The 19,836-nt window shown below is 41.9% G+C and overlaps 1 protein-coding gene across 7 annotated transcripts in view; it reads left to right on the top strand.

The window, feature by feature from the left end:
• The first annotated feature begins 1,619 nt into the window (after positions 1-1,619).
• The window catches only part of tnca (tenascin Ca), a 42,742-nt gene continuing 24,525 nt past the window's right edge, over positions 1,620-19,836 (top strand). For all 7 annotated transcript variants that reach the window (XM_071350810.1, XM_071350809.1, XM_071350808.1 and 4 more), the window contains exon 1: positions 1,620-1,936. The gene's annotated coding sequence lies outside the window, so the exon portion shown is untranslated. The remainder of the gene's footprint in view (positions 1,937-19,836) is intronic.

Below are 19,836 nucleotides of genomic sequence, written 5' to 3'. Positions count from 1 at the left end.
AACGGCAAAAAATGTGTCTGTTTCCTGCCTTTTTCAGCCTCACAGCATCTGTTAAACAAATGATAGTGTATCTCTGTCAGAGATAAAAACTCATCGGTCAGGACTAGAGATGACGAGGGGAGAAAATCCCACGTCATTTTGTCCTCTGATAGATTTGGGTTGTTTTATAAGTGGCAGCTACTCACCATAAGCTTTGTCATTATTTGGGACGTGCATAAATGGAATGAGTCATATACAGTTGTCTTGAATGAAAATGCAACTCAATACTCCCAAATACTGACCTGAAATGTGGTGGGGAATATATCCAGAATCAGGTATCAGCCATCCTGCAGCATTTCTGCATTATTTCAACTTTGAAGTTCATTAACTCTTATCTAGTAAGCTACATGCAACTTTGACGAAAGTCCCATCAGCTGACTGCAGCCACCCAGTACTTTACTGTGTAACAGAGGTTGTGGATGGAGAAGATGAGCTGTGTATTATCAGTGGGAGAATCAGCCTGTCTGCCGCCTGATGTGTGTGTGTGAATACATGTGCATGCATGTGGGTGTGTCTCTCCCTCTCTCGGTCTCTCTGTCCCTCTGTCTGTCTTTGTGTCTAAGGATTTGTTTGTGTAGGGAGATAAGGAGAGTGATGGATGGCAGGGAGGCTGGCTATCTCACTCCAAGTCTTTTTTGTCTGGGGAACCTGGGTTAAGATGGGCAACAGATGACTGAAGGGACTTAGTTATCACAGGGCTATAGTCGAGACCTGTGGTCAGTAGCGAATGGGCACCGGTTGCCATGGCGCCATTGAATGCCCTGCTTTGGAGCAGTTGGTGGGTCATGTGTAGGGACTCGCTACGGGAGTCTCAACCTATTGAATGGAAGTCCATCATGCATTCATAGATGTGTTGCTTTGTGTCTTTGATTTTAATCAGACACGTGAGAGCTGATTCTTTTAGCCCCTTATGTGTTTGATACCAGGTTGAATTTGGATTAACTTGGCTCATTCAGGAGTACCACTCAACTGCTTTACTGTGACTTTTCTCCCAATTTTTTTCCATCCTCTGTCTTCTCCCTCTAATTTTCTCTCTCACATACAGTCACTCTCTCCCTCTCTTTCACTCTTTGTCATGAGTTGCCAGCAGTCGTGTAAAGTACTTAAGTAAAAATACTTTAAAGTACTACTTAAGTAGTTTTTTGGGTATCTGTACTTTACTTGTCTATTCATATTTCATTTCATATTTAAAACCAAATACTTTTATACTTTTACTTAAGTAGTATTTTACTGGGTGACTTTCACTTTTACTTGAGTCTTTTTCTATTAACATAACTTGACTTTTACACAAGTATGAATATTGGGTACTTTTTCCACCACCGGTTGCCAGTAAGAACAACAACATACCACTTCAATGCAGCAGCCCAGCTAACTCCAACAGTAAGAAAGAGGGAGGGAGGGAGGGAGGGAGGGAGGGAGGGAGGGAGGGAGGGAGGGAGGGAGGGAGGGAGGGAGGGAGGGAGGGAGGGAGGGAGGGAGGGAGGGAGGGAGGGAGAAAGGAGAGGAGGGAGGGAGGGAGAAAGGAGAGGAGGGAGGGAAAGTGACAGCTATTTAAGGGCTGTAGTTGAAGAATGGGGGTCTGACCAGAATGCTTCTCTCTCAGTTTAAAAGACCTTTTATCCTCCTCTCTCTTTCTTTCCCACTCTCTCTCTAGCTCGGATCCTCTGTAGGGTCTAGGTGAGGAGTTCAGGCGCCTGAGCTATCAGTGGCAGAGGGGCTTTTCGGAACAGAAGTGTCATCAGGTTGGAACACAAGGAGAGAGGTTCCGGAACAGTCTTCAAAGTGGACATCCTTTCATTCCCCTTTATTGAATGTGCTGGGTTCCAACGAGGCCATTTGTGTGAGCTGGTGCTGAAGGCTGTGGTGGCGTAGCTCTAAACGGTCTGGTCTGCTAAAGGTAAGAATGGGAGATTCATTTATTTTTACCTGGATGAAACTGATCTTGGATCTTTGAATGAGTTGTTGCTGTTATTTAGAATTGATTACTGTGTCCATATTTAGAAATTGGAAATGTTGAGATTTTTTCAGTCTTCTTGACAGTCAATTGAGATTATTGCTGACGTGATCAAACCTTGTGACACTTACATTTATTGTGTTTAGTTGTTCCTGATCATTGTGGAGATGAGATTTTTTTTAAATTGTAAACTTTTTGGGTTATTATGGTCAAACCCTTCAAAGCATACTCAATTCAATTGTCTAATTCAATTTGACATCCAGGTAATTGAATAAAGTGTTTATGAAATATGAATAAGAGAATGTGGAATAATGAGTTTATCATACCAAATGAATTAATGAGTTCTATGAAGCCAATGTACATTTGAAATAAATGGGCAAGAAGCAGGATGAACTCAATAAGAATACAATACTGTCATAATACTTATCCAACAACTGTAGCTTCATTGTTCTCCTTCTGCCAGGCTTCATTCTTTATTTAGCGACAGATGGCTCTCATTGCTCAGCTTTGCTGAGTCGCTAAAGGGAACCAATTATGGTTTATAGGGAACGATATTAACATACTTCATGCATGCTGAAACTTCTGGGTTTGCCAGTTTGACCCAAGGCTGGGTCTGTGTGATAGAGATGGAGGATTGGGAGACAGACAGAGCAAGGAGAGCATTAGCTGGGTTGAATGACTGATGAGTGATAGAACATGTGGAGGAGCCATCCACCTCTTTGGTCACCTGGGGCTAAAGGGCTTAGAGCCAATGTATGATGTATGAATGGCATAGAGCCAAAAATATTTTTCCAATTTTGCCAGACTGTAGATCAGTGAACTGACTGGACAGTGTGCTTTAGAAAAGAGGAAAGTGTGTGTGTGTGTGTCTGTGTATATGTGTATTCTTATGTCTGTGAAAGGTGCAGTGGTGTGTGTGTGTATGTCTGTGTGTGAGACAAGCAGAAATGTGTGTGTGTGTGGGTTATTCAGGAAGTGTCCCCCCAGGTTTCTGGAAGTCTGGTGAATAATCGTTTGTCTGTGGGCGATGCAATTATGGTCTTGTTTTATATGAGTTTTATATTAAGGAGATTACACAGCAGGAGCAGCAGCAGTTGATACAGCCTTTTCCAGTGTGAGTCATGAGATAAAACAGGCACACTGCATGTCCATTTATTTCTAAATCCATTTGCTCCGCTTAATTGAAATCTCACCGCATGCTGTGTGAGTGGTTGATTTTCATAAGGTTTGCACTCTGTGGTCCTGATGGACAATGCTTTAAGCCTGTGTGTAACTTACACAGTAGCCTAGTGGAGAACCAGGCTTCTCTAAACTGGAAGCCTGGGGAAGTCCATGGCACAAAGTCAGCTAAAAAAGTGTTGGGAACCCGGTGTAAATCAGTGATGCCTCACAACACGTCAAACCAATCAAATGCCTTGCTTGGGCGGAGGTGCTCACTAGATTAGGGTCGTAGGTGCAACAGTGTGTGAGAATGATCGTGAAATCGACCATGCAGCTACAGGTGAACTTTTGTTTGTTTGTTTATTAACCCAGTATTACTCATTACACTCTTCATAGACTTATCATATAGGTCGAAAACACTGTTGCACACGTCCTACAGGCTCACATTTGTAATATTTTCAGTTGATCATAGTGACAATTGTAGCCTAATTCATTTACATACACACTCTTAGAAAACAAAAAGGTGCTATCTGCAACCTAAAAGGGTTCTTTGGCTGTCCCCATAGGGGAACCCTTTAAAGAACCCTTTTTGGTTCCAGGTAGTACCCTTTTTGGTTCCATGTAGAACCCTTTCCACATAGGGTTCTACATGGAACCCAAAAGGGTTCTCCTATGGGGAAAGTTGAAGAACCCTTTTGGAACCCTTTTTTCTAAGTGTAGTTAGTTTTTTCCCTTGACAATTAAGTAACTGATAAAGACCAAAGTTCATTGCAAATATGTAGCATAATGCATGATGTCGGTCTCAGATATTAAAATCGTATTTTGCTTTTATTTAAGGTCAATGTTACAACTACTTCTGGTACAAAGTCACAGATACTTAGAGGTCCTCTGGAAAGAACTAGTATATGTTGGCCCAGAGCAATACCAAAGTATTAGATGCAAGAACCTCGAATACCATGTGCGCCTCACAAAAGACCTCATCCAACATCAACATCAAGTCCAGTTTGACATTGCACAGAAAGTCAGCAGGACCATTGGAGAGCAGATGGACCTCATGCAGCCATTTGATAAAGACTGTGAGCTGAAGACAGAGTCTGGAAAGCACTCAATCTCAAGTAGATCTGAAGACATCAACCATAGTAAGTGTGCATCTTGATCAGAAGGTGTTTGCTTTGACACCTGGCAGGTTCTACCCAAACTTCCAGAACTTACAAATAAACCTGTTGCACAAATTGGACTATGAGGGACTAGTGTTGTGGATCAGGAACCACAAACTGAACACTGTGAGAAGAACAAACTGTCTGCTCTTTTGTAGTGGAGATTTTAGCATGTCAATTTTGGTGGGGCAAACTCCCCAACATTTTCTTAGATGCATGCCAGCAAAGCAACTACACAACACTAAACAACACATTAATTGCAATATAATAGTGACAAACGGTCCCAACAAACTATTAGGGCCTACATAAGTCCCAACAGCAGTCCCAACACCTTACCACTGCTACACCTGGCTATCATTGGAGCCTTGTCTGGCAGCAAAACAGTTCATTCAGCCTCATATGTCACGTGGAGCGGAACAGGTGAACCCAAGAGCAGACTCAGACGAGGAGACTGGGATGAGGTAGCCAAGGTATTTATTGAAACATGGGGGGAAGATTGAGTGCAGGCCAGGGGAAGCTCGGGCGGGTTGCTGAAAACCAGGTGCGGAGGCTGAGGCTGGAGCGAGAGGTGTGGTGACAGGGTAAGCAGGTCCGGAGGGGAATTCAAGGGAGCGTAGAGTGGGGAATCCAGAACAGAGTAGCAGGACTGACGAGAAGTCGGACTGGAGACAGGGACCAGAGCAGACAGAACTGTAGCGGAGAGGAAAACAGCATCAGGCAAGGGAAACAGCCATAACAGGAACAAACAGCTAGAAACATGGACTGACTGGGCAAAGATTACGATCTGGCAGTGTGTAAGTGGCAGGACTGAGTAATTGTAGAGGTCTTGATTATGGAACAGATTGCAGCTGGTGGGGATCTGCTCTGACTCCAGCACACCTGTCTCCGTCCACACACACACACACACACACACACACACACACACACACACACACACACACACACACACACACACACACACACACACACACACACACACACACACACACACACACACACACACACACACACACACACACACACACACACAGGGAGAGAGTTATGGGGGGCATGCCATGTGTTTTTATTGCCAATGTTGCAAACTAGCTAGCGTAAAGAACAACTTTATACAAAATGTGTCCTACCCGGTCGGAAAACAGTGTCGAGCATAACATGTACCACCCCCTTCATCGAGTGTGTGGGGGGAGGGTTCTTGAAATGTAACATCCAATTATAATATTGCTGCTGGGAGCCAGCAGACCATTATAACCGCTTTTCCAATACACAATTCTCCAGACCTCCAAGGGAGGCGTGAAAACAACGTGATTTTGGAGGTATCGGAACGCGAGACAACTTATACAGTAACTGTTGTCGGCATTATTCTAAACTAATCTTACTAATCTTACTATAAGTAAAATACGTTAGCTACTTCGTGCATTTAAATCATCATTGCTGTCAACCTTTAACACAAAAACCCAAATACCATGTAACATGACCAAGCATTGAGAAAAACTGTTATCTGTGGAGTCACACTTCCCCCAAAACTCAAAGAAGAGGTCACCTCATACACGTAGAGCATTTTGAATGGGACATCTGTTAGTTACTACTTGGCCCCAGTCAGGGTCATGAGGTGGAGGGGGCAGATGCTTTATGGGTCCTCTGCTATGGGGCTGCTTAACAGAGAGAAAGTGACAGGCCTCTGTTGGTGTGGGGGATGTGTGGCTGGACAGGCCTCTGTCATGGGCGTGCAAGTGTGCAGGGGGGAGGGGGGATACTGGTGGTATAGTGGCCCCCTTGAGGCCTTTGCCTCAGGTCCTGCTTTTGGAGAAGGTTTTTCCCTCTCATTTTGACCTCCACTCAGTAGAGTGTGACGCCTCAAATATGCAGTTTCTCTCTAGTTATCTTTACTGATCAGATAGAAATGTAAATCTTTCTGTTACATGACCCCAAACATGTTTTTGTTCATGTGGAATAATGTCTAGTCCAACTGTATGTACCCTATCAAACTATCTTTCAACATGTAGTTTCAGGTGAACACAATTCAGGTAAAGAAAACCCATTTTGAATTAATCGGACCCCTCTCTACTCTTTATCTGCTGTAGCTTTACCAGAGAACTAACCCAGAACCTTTGATCCACATCCTATTGAATAAAATAATGACATTACTGTATGGAAAAACATGACTGCAATACTCATGTGGATTGATCGACTGATGATGGACTTCTTGATTTTATTTGATCATCTTAGAATACACATGGCCATGTATGGGGCACGGGTTATTGCCTACATATGCAGGATCTGTGTCAAGGAGCGCATACAGACTTTGATATCAGGGCCTGACACTATAAATCTGCTGGGGCGTCTAGACGGGGTGTGTAACAAGTTGCGTGTGGGACTTGGGGTGCAGATGGCTCCATACGGCCTGTGAAAATGTTCAGCTTTTTTATTCACTGCTCTCACTTTCTTGGGGATCTGCCAATGGAGCAGTAGTAAATCTGCTGTGATATCCTGCCAAGCATAAAACCCCACACGCTACTTAAACAAAACGTATGAGGCAATGTGATTATTCAATGACATCCTAATTATTGTCAATTACTGTCGAGTTTCTATATTATTTTCTCACTTGTTTGTAGCATTATCTTGTGGATAATGGTAATTGATACAATTCAGAGGTGGGGTGAAGACTTTCTATTGCATTGTGCAGCAGGCGCTGGGAACGTAATATGACAATACAGATCAGATCGGAAACACATGACCCTGCAATGCATGCCATATCTCAAACTCAGGGCGAGGCAGAGTTTACTACTACTTATTGGCATCGCAATTATTTTTTACAACAGCAAAACCAGGCACAACCATTTAGTAATACCTGAATTAAAACCTCATCTGAATGCAGACGGAGGGATGCGTGGTCTAATGAAAATGAATTGTTTGTGTATGTGTGTATGGGTTATGGTTCACATGAGGGAGAGATAGATCTGTGTGTGTGCATGCAACTGCATGATAACATGTGTCTGTGCATGTGTGTGTGAATTTGTGTATGTATGTGTTTGTGTGAACCAACAAGTCACCTCAGGACCTCAGGTATTGCACTCACTACACTCTCACCCACTAAGTGGAAAGGTTCCCCAGCTGTTCCAGCAGCTTGGTCAATCAGCCCTTCCTGTTCCCATTAACGGAAAATAAAAAATCCCAAGGAAAAAACGAAATGAGCAAACAAGCAGATGTGCATGATCGACGGCTGTGTCTGGAACAGACCGGGAAGTCCTGACATGCTGTTAACGCCGCCGAGACAAGAGTTTCGAGACTGTTTTCCATAAGAGGTACACCATGCCGCGCTTCACTCCAACCGTTCTCATGGATATGGTGTTATGAATTACAGAGCGAGAACTGAAGACTCTATATAGACCAAATCCTACTCACTATGTCTGTGTGTAGGTGGTGGTGATGAGTGATAGTGGTGAAGAGAACTTTGCTCTCTCAGCTTCCAATGGAATCAATGAATTGTTGAGTTAGAGATACAGAAGACTAACCGTGGTTACAGTGCCTACGGGACTATGTCTTTGTTTGTAAAGGGATTGTGCTGCAAGACTAAACATTTGGTTAAATTTGCTCAAATTTATTTACAGTCTGGGACAAAGAAACTCAACAGCATATTAATGAATTTAAAAATGCATATTGCTGTGTGGGAAGAATTATGTATTTAATTAATAATATCCCTCCAGAGTCTAAGCCCTGTCTATGCCGAGGAGGGGCGGGGGGGGGGGGGGGGGGGGGGGGGGGTTCTACTAAACTATATGGAATTGTTTTAAGAAGGTCATATCAAATATTATTTTGCCATTGGATTTAGCATTTTAAGACCACTTGAAGTATCAAAAAAATAAATATAATGTACTGGAAAAATATTTATGCACACACACACACACACACACACACACACACACACACACACACACACACACACACACACACACACACACACACACACACACACACACACACACACACACACACACACACACACATTAGCCCAATACAAACGCATTGAATAACAGATTAACTACATGGAACAAAACAAATCTAAAGGAAGTTTGTTCTGAAGTGTATTTCCTATATCTGAGGGATATACGAAAGATCACGAAACATTATTATTATTATATATATTTTTTAAACGTATTTGACCCTTTATTTTGGCACTAAACAGTCTCCACATATACTTTCATTCATTCTTTCAACTGTTACTGACGACCTTCAGAGGAGTCTTGTGTGAGCAAAACAACTGACATGTACGTGTTTGTGAGAGTCTCACCTTTCCACAGAGGGGTCATATTAGTGTGTAGCCCAAACTGTTTGGACTTCAGACGAATTCCACAAGACGCTTGTGGGGGTTGTAGAGCAAAAAGAAGTCTCATCTTTCCATAGAGGGGTCATAATAGTTTGTAGGCTCCAGACGATTTTGTAAGAAGTCTGATTTTTGGTATGTCTCATGGTCTGACAAACACTGCTCTAGCTATGTCACCTTTCACTGTGAAAGTGTTACATACTGTAGGTGGATGCTGTTGATTGAGACACATGCAATGCAAAAAAACAGATAAAAAAACCAGATAAACTGACAGATTTTCATGGGGATTTTTAAATTATACTAATTACATTTCCGCGTAGGTGCGGGAATCGACCTTAGGGGGTTTTAACAGTTTTCATTTCTCTCTCCGCCTCTGTCACCCCATATGGGACCGACCATAATGCTCTGAATCGAGCAGCCAGCCTGCCCATTTCTTAGAAAGGTGATACGTCTGTGATATAAGTAACCGTGGACCTGCATTAATGCTTGTCTTAAGCTTCGGGGGGAATTTAGCTAATTGCTAAAGTGTCTGAGCATAAAGGCTGCCCCAGTCTGGACATACAGTATGACTCGTGCATTAATGCCTTGGTCTTGGACTAGGCAAAACAGATGTCCCGGATCTAGGGCCAACATTCCTCATCCCTGTTTTCCATGTGGGAAAGTTCACAGTTCCACGCCAGGATGGGAGAAGAGTTATAAGGCTCCAGTAATTCTGTTTTAAAGAAAACACTGATATTTATTTATTTTTTCTTTCTAACAAACGTCTCCCTAAGTCCCATGGTGAAAGGGGATGTCCTTGATCAACCCCATTCTGAATCTGAATTATGTGTCTCTGAAATCGCAGGGTGTCCAAAATATATAACTCAAACTAATAATTATAGTTTGTTCTGGGGTTTTTAGTAGCTGTGAATATCATCAATATTTCTGACCATCTCTTGCAGTTAACTTCAAACCTTCCACTGAGATTCTTTCCTAGCAGAAAGAAATGGAATCTGTTACATCTTTATCTCTGCAGACACTTCCAACCCAAAATACACACACGCACGCACACACACACACACACACACACACACACACTTAACTTTACTGCTTTTTTAACTCATCCTCCCATAATCTACAAGAGATTAGTACTAAAGATAGGGAAAACCTCCCTGCTGCTCTCAATTTCATACACAAACACAGCAAAACCATACACTTCTGATACAACTCATAATGTAACGGCTGATTTCCTCCTCTTCGTCTGAAGAGGAGGTGTAGGGATCGGACCAAGACGCAGAGTGGAAAGTGTCCATGATTTATTAACAATAAACTGAACACTACACGAAACAAAATAACAAAAGTGAATCAAACCGAAAGACAGTCCCGTGTGGCACGAACACTGACACGAAATACAAACACCCACAAAAACACACGTGAAACCCCGGCTGCCTAAGTATGATTCTCAATCAGGGACAACGATTGACAGCTGCCTCTGATTGAGAATCATACCAGGCCGAACACACAAAACCCCAACATAGAAAACAACACATAGACAACCCACCCAACTCACGCCCTGACCATACTAAATAAATACAAAACAAGAGAAAACAGGTCAGGAACGTGACACATAAATGAATGAAATCCCATAATTTGGACTTCCCCGTTTCATCATTACACAGCAAATTTGCGGATGTTAAAATCTCGGTGTTGAGGTAAAATGTGTTGTGTTATATCTGAGTGTTGATTCTAGTGGGATTAACATCAGTGGGATTGAAATTGACGCCACCTGCGGTGAATAAATGAAGTGTTATTTGAATCACAGTGAAATCAACACCAGGTGGTGTTGTTGTTACTCAACTGAATTGAGTTAATTACCGGTATCTCTGAGTTAAAATGATATGGGAGGGGTATCATTGCCACATTTCCAAGCATGTTTTGTTGCAGGTTGCTTTTGAGTTTGTTAAATATATATATGTTTCTGCATGCACATTGATTGATTCATTTTTCTTATACTACACAAAGATAAATAACAAATGTTTCTAAACTAATCCAATCTGTAAGTGGTTGGACTTATTTCACCTGTTATTGAGATGGTTGTTCCAGTTTAGACGGTTTAGGTAGTCTCGTTTATCAATCTTCCCTACCTTGACAGTCATTCTATCTGCAGATTGCAGGTGAGTAAAAGTTGCAATTGTTGGATATCCTAACTCTGCCTCGATTCCAATAGGAATGATATAAATCAGATTTTATTTGTCACATGCTCCAAATGCAAAGACGGTAGATTTAATAATGAAATGCGTGTGTGTGTGCGTATGTAGTGTATGTGAACGTGTGTGGGTTTTGTGCGAGAGTGTCAGTGTAATGTGTGTGGGTGTGTGTGTATGTATAGTGTGTACTGTATAGTCATGTGAGTATGCATAGAGTCAGTACAAGACAGGGTCAGTGCAGATGCTCTGTGTAACCATTAATTAACTATTTCACAACCACTAGCAAACACAGTCATGGGTGGTACAGGTACATCTAAAATTAACTCGAAAGACACCCTCGGGAATAAATATGCAAATAAGGCTTTACACCCTACAGCGCTAAAACAACACTAACACCACACTTGTTGATTCCCTAACACGGAGAAAGTGTTACAGCAACAGCTCTAATAAAGTGTTAATTTAAGTCTGAATTTTCAACACCCATGGTGTTAGGGACCCAACACTCTTGGGGTGTTAGTTTATCAACACTTTGAAAAGTGTTAGTTTAATGCAAGGTGGGTGACATACACACTAAGGTGGTGTAAAAAAAAATATACATCTCAAATTTGCTGTATACTACCCTTTCCACCAATATTACCCTCACCAGGGAAGAGGTCAGCCAACACAAACTTCTAACCCTTTCAAGAAAAGCAAGCAATTTAGGTTACATCCCATCAAACATTTAATCTAAAATCTGTCAGTTGCTTAACTCTGGAATTTCTGGGTATTGCTAACTGAGAAATGTACGTACATGTGGTCCACTCATCACCCACAGAGGCCGTAAATCAAGAGTCTTAGATCCAACAATACTGGTGTAGGATCTTCATTTGAGCCAGTTTGCTAAAACAGGAAATGTGAATTATGTGGATTATAATTAAGACATATTTGTAGGTGTTGATACATTTTTTATAAGGGAAAATCTAACATTTCTACGTGGAAATGAAACTTTTTAAAACCTCAAATACACTACAAGTTTTTATAATGTATCCTTGCCTCCAGGGAATAATGGGGTCCTTGTAATCAGCCTATAACAGATTAACTGCATGTTTGAGTTAGAAACTGACAAATACAGACTCCATATTGATGCAGAGTGTCACGTGGAGCGGAACAGGTGAACCCAAGAGCAGACTCAGATGAGGAGACTTGGATGAGGTAACCAAGGTATTTATTGAAACACCCCCCGTGTTTTCTGAATCCTTTTCTGAATCCTTTTCTTCCCTAAGAGTTTATTGAAATGTCGGCCATTTTGTCATTCCTAAATAGTAAGTCCTCATCTGAGTCTGCTCTTGGGTTCAGTTGTTCCGCTCCAGGAAGATTGAGTGCAGGCCAGGGGAGGTCCTGAGGGGAATCCAAGGGAGCGTAGAGTGGGGAATCCAGGACAGAGTAGCAGGACCGACGAGAAGTCTAACTGGAGACAGGGACCAGAGTCAGAGCGGGCAGAACTGTAGCAGAGAGGAAAACAGTGTCAGGCAAGGGAAAACAGCCACAACAGGAACAAACGGCTAGAAACATGGACTGACTGGGCAGCAATTACAATCTGGCAGTGTGGATGTGGCAGGACTGAGTATTTGTAGAGGTCTTGATTATGGAACAGGTTGCAGCTGGTGGGGATCTGCATTGACTCCAGCACACCTGTCTCCGCCCACACAGTCTCACACACACAGAGAGAGAGAGGGAGAGAGCACTGGGGAGTGGCGGTAGGTCAAGGAGACACTGGATGAGCACTGGAGGGCGTGGCAGGAGCAGATGTGACACAGAGGTCGTTGGTTTCACAATCTCTGGTGAAGCATTTACCTACAAATGTGGTAAATAGGACTTGTAATTTATGGGGTCAATTTGTGATGTGTGTATACTAAACACTATGCTAAAACAGTGTACAGGGCATCCACTATAACATCACCCAAACAACGAGTCCTACAATTACTGGGTGGGGAGATGGCTAACTCATGACATTGCAAGACAGTGGAAGGAAGGAATTTGAGAGGCAGATAGGGTGGGAATGGAAAAGGAGCGCTGGAATTGCCATCACAGGTGTACTACCGACTGAGCCATGGGCCTGCTATAACATTATTTCCACTGAAACCAGAGAGCAGCAAAATAGATGCTCTGGAATGGTCTTTCTGCAAAGAGCTGACAGAGTCTATAGTGAGCTGACATGGGTTGGCTCATCTCTACAAATCTGGCGTGCCACCTTTCCACTCCTCGTTCCCTTGCCGTTTGAGCTGTCAACTTTGCAGAGTCTACTGTGATACGTATCACTGATGGGATATGCAGAAAATGTATATGTTTTCCTTTCAATTATTTTAAAACCTGAAAGGAGTTGACAGCCACAATAATATTGATTGATCAGTCAGGCTTCTTTTGCCTCATCTGGGGGCTTGTTATATTACATACAACATGAAACTGTCTTAGATCAGGCATGTCGTGAAAGCATGTGGGCTGTAACATAACCTGTAGTCAAGTAGTGTTTATTATGTTCAAATGGAAATCAGTGGGGGAGAGTAACTCTCTGTGTCAACTGCTGAATTTGCAGTCTATTGTGAACTAGGAAATAGGGCTGGGTATGATCAATCCTACTAGACCTGTGGTTTGGCATACCTTCAATGGATCAACCAGGGTCTTGCTACAGTAGTGTCTCCCCTCACACCCACCCAACCTTTGGAAACCCTAAACTCAGTCATCCCTCACTGTTTTCCCACGCTGAGGGAGAAGAACAGTTTGACGTTTCTTCCAATCCGTCTTCCACAAATTACAGGACTACAGTGTCCAGCATATGAAGTCATCAGAGTGATATGCAGTGGCCGGTGGGAATATTGACTATTGGCTGAATCCTAACATGAGATATGTACAAGTAATTCAAACTGTTGCTCCAAATGCACCAATCATATCCAACATGACAGCTGGTGCAGAGACCAGCAACAAATGATCAGAGGATCTCCACTTCTTGCAGGCTTTGGCCATCTTCCTAAGGCATTATTAATGCAAGTTCCGTTTACATATTCATTTCTCAAGCTAGGATCTGGCCCTATGTGTGTGGGTATGCATACTCAGTTTAATGCATGAAACAGCTGGTAAGACCAACATGTACAGTGTGGAGTTAAATAAATCCTATGGAACACAATTTTCCATCCAAACTGCTTATTGACACTAGAATTATTGTGGTGTCAGAGGAACTGGGGTAAAATACCCAGGAAGAGTCTTTACCGAGTGCTGTGACAGGTCACTCAAAGAGAAAAACAGGGATGGGATTTACGATCCCACGTCTCTGTGTCCATATACAGAATGACAGTGGATAGTGTCAATATATTGTTTGTAGATCAAAAGTCCTCCCTCATTACCATTTGCTGTCAACATGCCCGGTACATACCGATAGGATCTTCATTTGAGCATTTCCTCACAGCAGGCAAATAATCGTGCAGCAACAGGAAATGTCAATTATTGTGTGGATTACAATTAATTTACATTTTTGTAGGGGTTGATTCATAAATCAAGTCTGACATTTTTAAGTGGAAATTACAAACTTTAGAAGCCTTTGTAGACTTCGAATACGCTACATGTTTGCATTTCCTGCAACAACAGGGTGATACAGTAAAAATCCTACATCTGTATTCATTTTTGATGAGTACAGAGGTGCAACATGAAACTAGAAATAGTCAGGGTGTCATGCCTGCTTTCCCTCTCTGGAGCTCGAGGGCGCCAGGCTGCACACCTGTCACCGTCATTACGCGCAGAAGCTCTCATTGGACTCACCTGGACTCCTTCCCTTTGTTGATTGCCTTCCCTATTTCTGTCTGCTTCCCCGTGTGTTCCCTGTGTCTGCATTAATGTTATGTGTTTATGTCCAGACGCTGTCCTGTCCTGTTCCATGTCCGTTGCTCAGTAAATGTTCACTCCCTGTACTTGCTTCTCGTCTCCAGCGTCAACCCTTACACAGGGTCTTTGGCTCCGAGGGGGAAGTTATTTCAGGTCTCAGGGTGCATATGTTAATCTCTAAAAGCTGTTGGGGGGTGGGGGTCATCTACTATGCTAACATATGTAATTATTTTAATTCATTTTGCTATTTGATTTCGAATTTTAGGACCCCTTTTTATCATGACACAAGGCGAGACCCATATGCAGACACAGGAGGCAGATGTTTGGAGTCTTACAATGTTTATTAATCCAAAAGGAGTAGGCAAGAGAATAGTCGTGGACAGGCAAAAGGTCAAAACCAGATCAGAGTCCAGGAGGTATAGAGTGGCAGCCAGGCAGGTACAGAGTCCAGAAATAGGCAAGGGTCAAAACCGGGAGGACTAGAAAAAGGAGAATAGCAAAAAGCAGGAGAACGGGAAAAACGCTGGTTGAGTTGGAAAAACATACAAGACGAACTGGCACAGAGAGACAGGAAACACAGGGCTAAATACACTGGGGAAAATCAGCAACACCTGCAGGGTGACAATCACAAGGACAGGTGAAACAGATCAGGGCGTGACACTTTTTGTACCCCAAAAAGATATACCTATACCAAAAAATTAATCATAAGAAATAAGGTGTCTGTCCTATATCTATATAAGAAAGCTCAGGAAATATATATATTTTTGGACACATATTTAACCCCTTATTTTTGTTAGCACAAAACTACCTACATACTTCCATTCATTTGTTTGGGTTACCTTGAGATGAGTCCCACGACAGAGCAAAACGAAGAACACCATGTTTGTGAGAGTCTCCCCTGGTTTGTAGTGGTTTGTAGGCCAAACCGTTCGTACGCTACAGACATTTTTGTGCGAAGACCAATTTTGGGATGTCTCGGTCTGACAAACACTGCAGAAGCTTGGCCATAGGCGGATACAGTGGATTGAGACATAGGCGGATACAGTGGATTGAGACATAGGCGGATACAGTGGATTGAGACGCAGCCCATGCAAAAATCTCTAGCTTAAACTGAAGGATTTTGATGGGGATTTTTTTATTATGTTACTTAGATTGATGCACGGGTGTATCAATAAACTATTTTTAAAACATACATATCTTAAAGGTCCAATGCAGCCGTTTTTATCTCAATATCAAATGATTTCTGGGTAACAATTAAGAACCTTACTGAGATTGTTTTCAATTAAAATGGTCAAAAAGTAACTAAAAAGGCAATTTCTCAAACAAGAATTTTGCTAGGACTGTCTGGGAGTTGCCTGAGTGGGGAGGGGAAAACTGAAAACTAGCTGTTATTGGCAAAGAGGTTTAGACTCAATCTTAGTGGTGTCGTGTCTTTGGCTATGCCGGATTAATTGCTATGATATACTATTCTATAAAATAATTTCTCCGTAATTAATATGACCTGATTGAACTAATCATGTAAATGTAATTAACTAGAGAGGGACACCACGAAATAATATTTATAGAGCTGTTATCTTCCGAATAAACTCTTAAAGATTTAGTAATATTTTACATCCATAGCAGTCAACATTAATCGTCATCTTATTCAGTCTCATCTGAAAGTTGTAAATCCTTGGTTATCTGCAAGAATCCTGGCTAACAAGTTGAATCAGCAATACAAAATTGGGTTTAATTATTTATTTACTAAATACCTAACTAATCACACAGAATCACACATACACAATTAAATCATAACTTGATTACAAATTGCCGTCATAAAGGAAAACGTCCCTAGCGGGCGGAATAGATATGACAGCTTGTTACACAAAGGAAAGGGGCTGGGTTTTAGTGAAAGAGCGGGAGACTGGAACAGAGGCGAAGCTGTGCTATCGTAAATACAGTATCTTATGCATTCTAAATTACCGCCCATTTGGAAAAGGAAAATGCAATAAATATTTACTCTGAGCTGCGCTTCAGTAGGTTGGTGGTAGATGGAAGACCGTGTTGCCAAACCGAGTCCTCTGTCCTTTGAAGAATGTCTCTGGTGGTCACTGGATACGTCGTAGTAACGTCGTTGTGTAGTAGACGGGATACTCTGACTGTCCTTCCTAACCTGCGTTTGTAGCTGCTGTTGCCAACAACGTCTAGGAGGTATCACTTCTATAGTGAATACGAGTTCAAAGTTCATACCATTCACAACCAAAGTTCATGCTGATGTTGGCTTAGTTCTGTAGTTATTATCTGAACCATTCTGACATGGGATCGTCACCCTCATCTCCTCGGAACAGAAGGTTATATTTTTGTCAATGGCTTTATATAGTGGAGGGAGAGGGGTGTGCCTGAAAAGTTTGTAACCCATGTCTCTTCACAGGGGCGGGCCCCTGGTTGAGCAGAGGCCCAAACTTATGAAAACCCAAATCTCTCATTTGGAAGCTAAAATTACATTTAATCTCTTCACAAATAATTTCATATCCAAACATTTGAATTAAACAACAATTCCATGTGAATCCGATACCTCTGATGTTTAGACTTTCCACAGTAGAGTTTATGTCATTCTATCATTGATGAGAATGTGTCAGAGGGCAATCGAACTGACATAATATACCTTAAGTACCACCGCATATGTTCAGTTGGTCGGATTACCAGAATATAGTTCATTTCCCCCCCAACTTCTGATGTTCCCAGAATCTCTATGTTAACCAAGGGGTTTTCTTATGTCACATCAGTATGGTAGGGAGAGGGAAAAAGAGGTATTTATGACTGTCATAAACCTACCCCCAGCCCAACGTCATGACAGTGGTCTATTAACTAATTTACCGCATGGTAGTGCTGAGCGATTAGTGCTTTTTGACGTCGGTTTGGTTCGATTATTGAAAAATAATCACGGTTTTCGATTTCGGCTATGATACATTTTTTTTTACATTAAATGCGCTATGCATTATGTGGATTGAATGCTGTAACACATAATAAAACAATTAATAAAAGCCCCATGATGGTAGTGACTGCCCATTACTGCTTATCACTTATTAACCATAGTTTATTCACATGATTTTACTTTTATAAAATATTACATTTGGCAGAGTTGCAAAGAAAAAGCCATATCTCAGACTAGCCAATAAAAAGAAAAAATTAAGATGGGCAAAAGAACACAGACACTGGACAGAGGAACTCTGCCTAGAAGGCCAACATCACAGAGTCGCCTCTTCACTGTTGACGTTGAGACTAGTGTTTTGCGGGTACTATTTAATGAAGCAGCCAGTTGAGGACTTGTGAGGCATCTGTTTCTCAAACTAGACACTCTAATGTACTTGTCCTCTTGCTCAGTTGTGCACCGGGGCCTCCCACTCCTCTTTCTATTCACTCCTCTTTCTATTCTGGTTAGAGCCAGTTTGCACTGTTCTGTGAAGGGAGTAGTACACAGCGTTGTACGAGATCTTCAGTTTCTTGGCAATTCCTTGCATGGAATAGCCTTTATTTCTCTGAACAAGAATAGACTGACGAGTTTCAGAAGAAAGTTATTTGTTTCTGGCCAATTTGAGCCTGTAATCGAACCCACAAATGCTGATGCTCCAGATACTCAACTAGTCTATAGAAGGCCAGTTTTATTGCTTTTTTAAGCAGAACAACAGTTTCCAGCTGTGCTAACATAATTGCAAAATGGTCAATTAGCCTTTTAAAATGATAAACTTGGATTAGCTAACACAACGTGCCATTGGAACACAGGAGTGATGGTTGCTGATAATGGGCCTCTGTACGCCTATGTAGATTTTCCATAAAAAATATGTTGTTTCCAGCTACAATAGTCATTTACAACATTTAACAATGTCTACACTGTATTTCTGATCAATTTGGACATTTCTAGGTGACCCCAAACTTTTGAACGGTAGTGTATATACAATTGTTGAACCAAGGAAATGGTGTGTCATGGAAATTCTACACATGGGACACTTGAAGTCAATCTTAAATGAATCATTGTTTATTGTCAGCAAGCTGGAGAGGTCACAGTCAAACTTAGATGCATAAAGTACCGGTCTGAAGTGATCTCCACCAGGGCAGTCCCGTTAGTTCTCTTATGTACTGCTTACACAGACAAGTTATAATTAACTTAATTCATCATTAACGTTTGGTTCATGAATGTAACCGACTAATATTTCATGAGGCTTCTTCTCTCCAAGCTGAGAACTTGAAACTGAGAACTTGATATCTGCCAAATTGCAGATATCAATCAGTCACTTGCATGAACACAGAAATTGGTTATTAGAAAAGCACAAACATAGAACACGGAAATTGGTTATTAGAAAAGCACAAACATAAAATGTAATTAATTAATTACCAGCTAAAATTACTGTCAGTTCTGTAGTTAGCTTGATCTCAGTCGTTTAACATGCAGCTGACACTTCACAAGTCTCCAAAGATGTCCAGTGATGCAAAAGTAATCTGCGTATATTAGGGTTTAGGTAGCGGGAGAAAAAGTTGCCAACTTTCAACGGCTCACTGTCAAATCAAATCAAACCAAATTTTATTTGTCACATGCGCCGAATACAACAGGTGTAGCCTTACAAGCCTTACAAGCATTTAACTGAAATTGCAGTTTTAAGAAAATACCCCCCAAAAGTAAGAGATAAGAATAGCAAACAATTAAAGAGCAGCAGTAAATAACAATAGCGGGGCTATATACAGGGGGTGCCAGTACAGAGTCAATGTCAATGTGCGGGTGCAACGGTTTCGAGATAATTGAGGTAATATGTACATGTAGGTAGAGTTATTAAAGTGACTATGCATAGATAATAACAGAGAGTAGCAGCAGCGTTCCGGGGGGGGGGGGGGGAATACAAATAGTCTGAGTAGCCATTTGATTAGCTACAGCCCCGTTGATGAGAATGAGGGCGTGCTCGGTCCTCATTTTCTTGTTATCCACAATCATCTCCTTTGTCTTGATCACGTTGAGGGAGAGGTTGTTGTCCTTGCACCACACGTTCAGGTCTCTGACCTCCTCCCTATAGGTTGTCTCATCGTTGTTGGCGATCAGGCCTACCACTGTTGTGTCATCAGCAAGCTTAATGATGGTGTTGGAGTCGTGCCTGGCCGTGCAGTCATGAGGGAACAGGGAGTACAGGAGGGGGCTGA

Source organism: Salvelinus alpinus, chromosome 18, assembly GCF_045679555.1.
Source record: "Salvelinus alpinus chromosome 18, SLU_Salpinus.1, whole genome shotgun sequence".
Lineage (NCBI taxonomy): Eukaryota > Metazoa > Chordata > Actinopteri > Salmoniformes > Salmonidae > Salvelinus > Salvelinus alpinus.
Note: the sequence above shows the minus strand (reverse complement) of the source record. Positions and strands in the feature narration are given on the sequence as shown.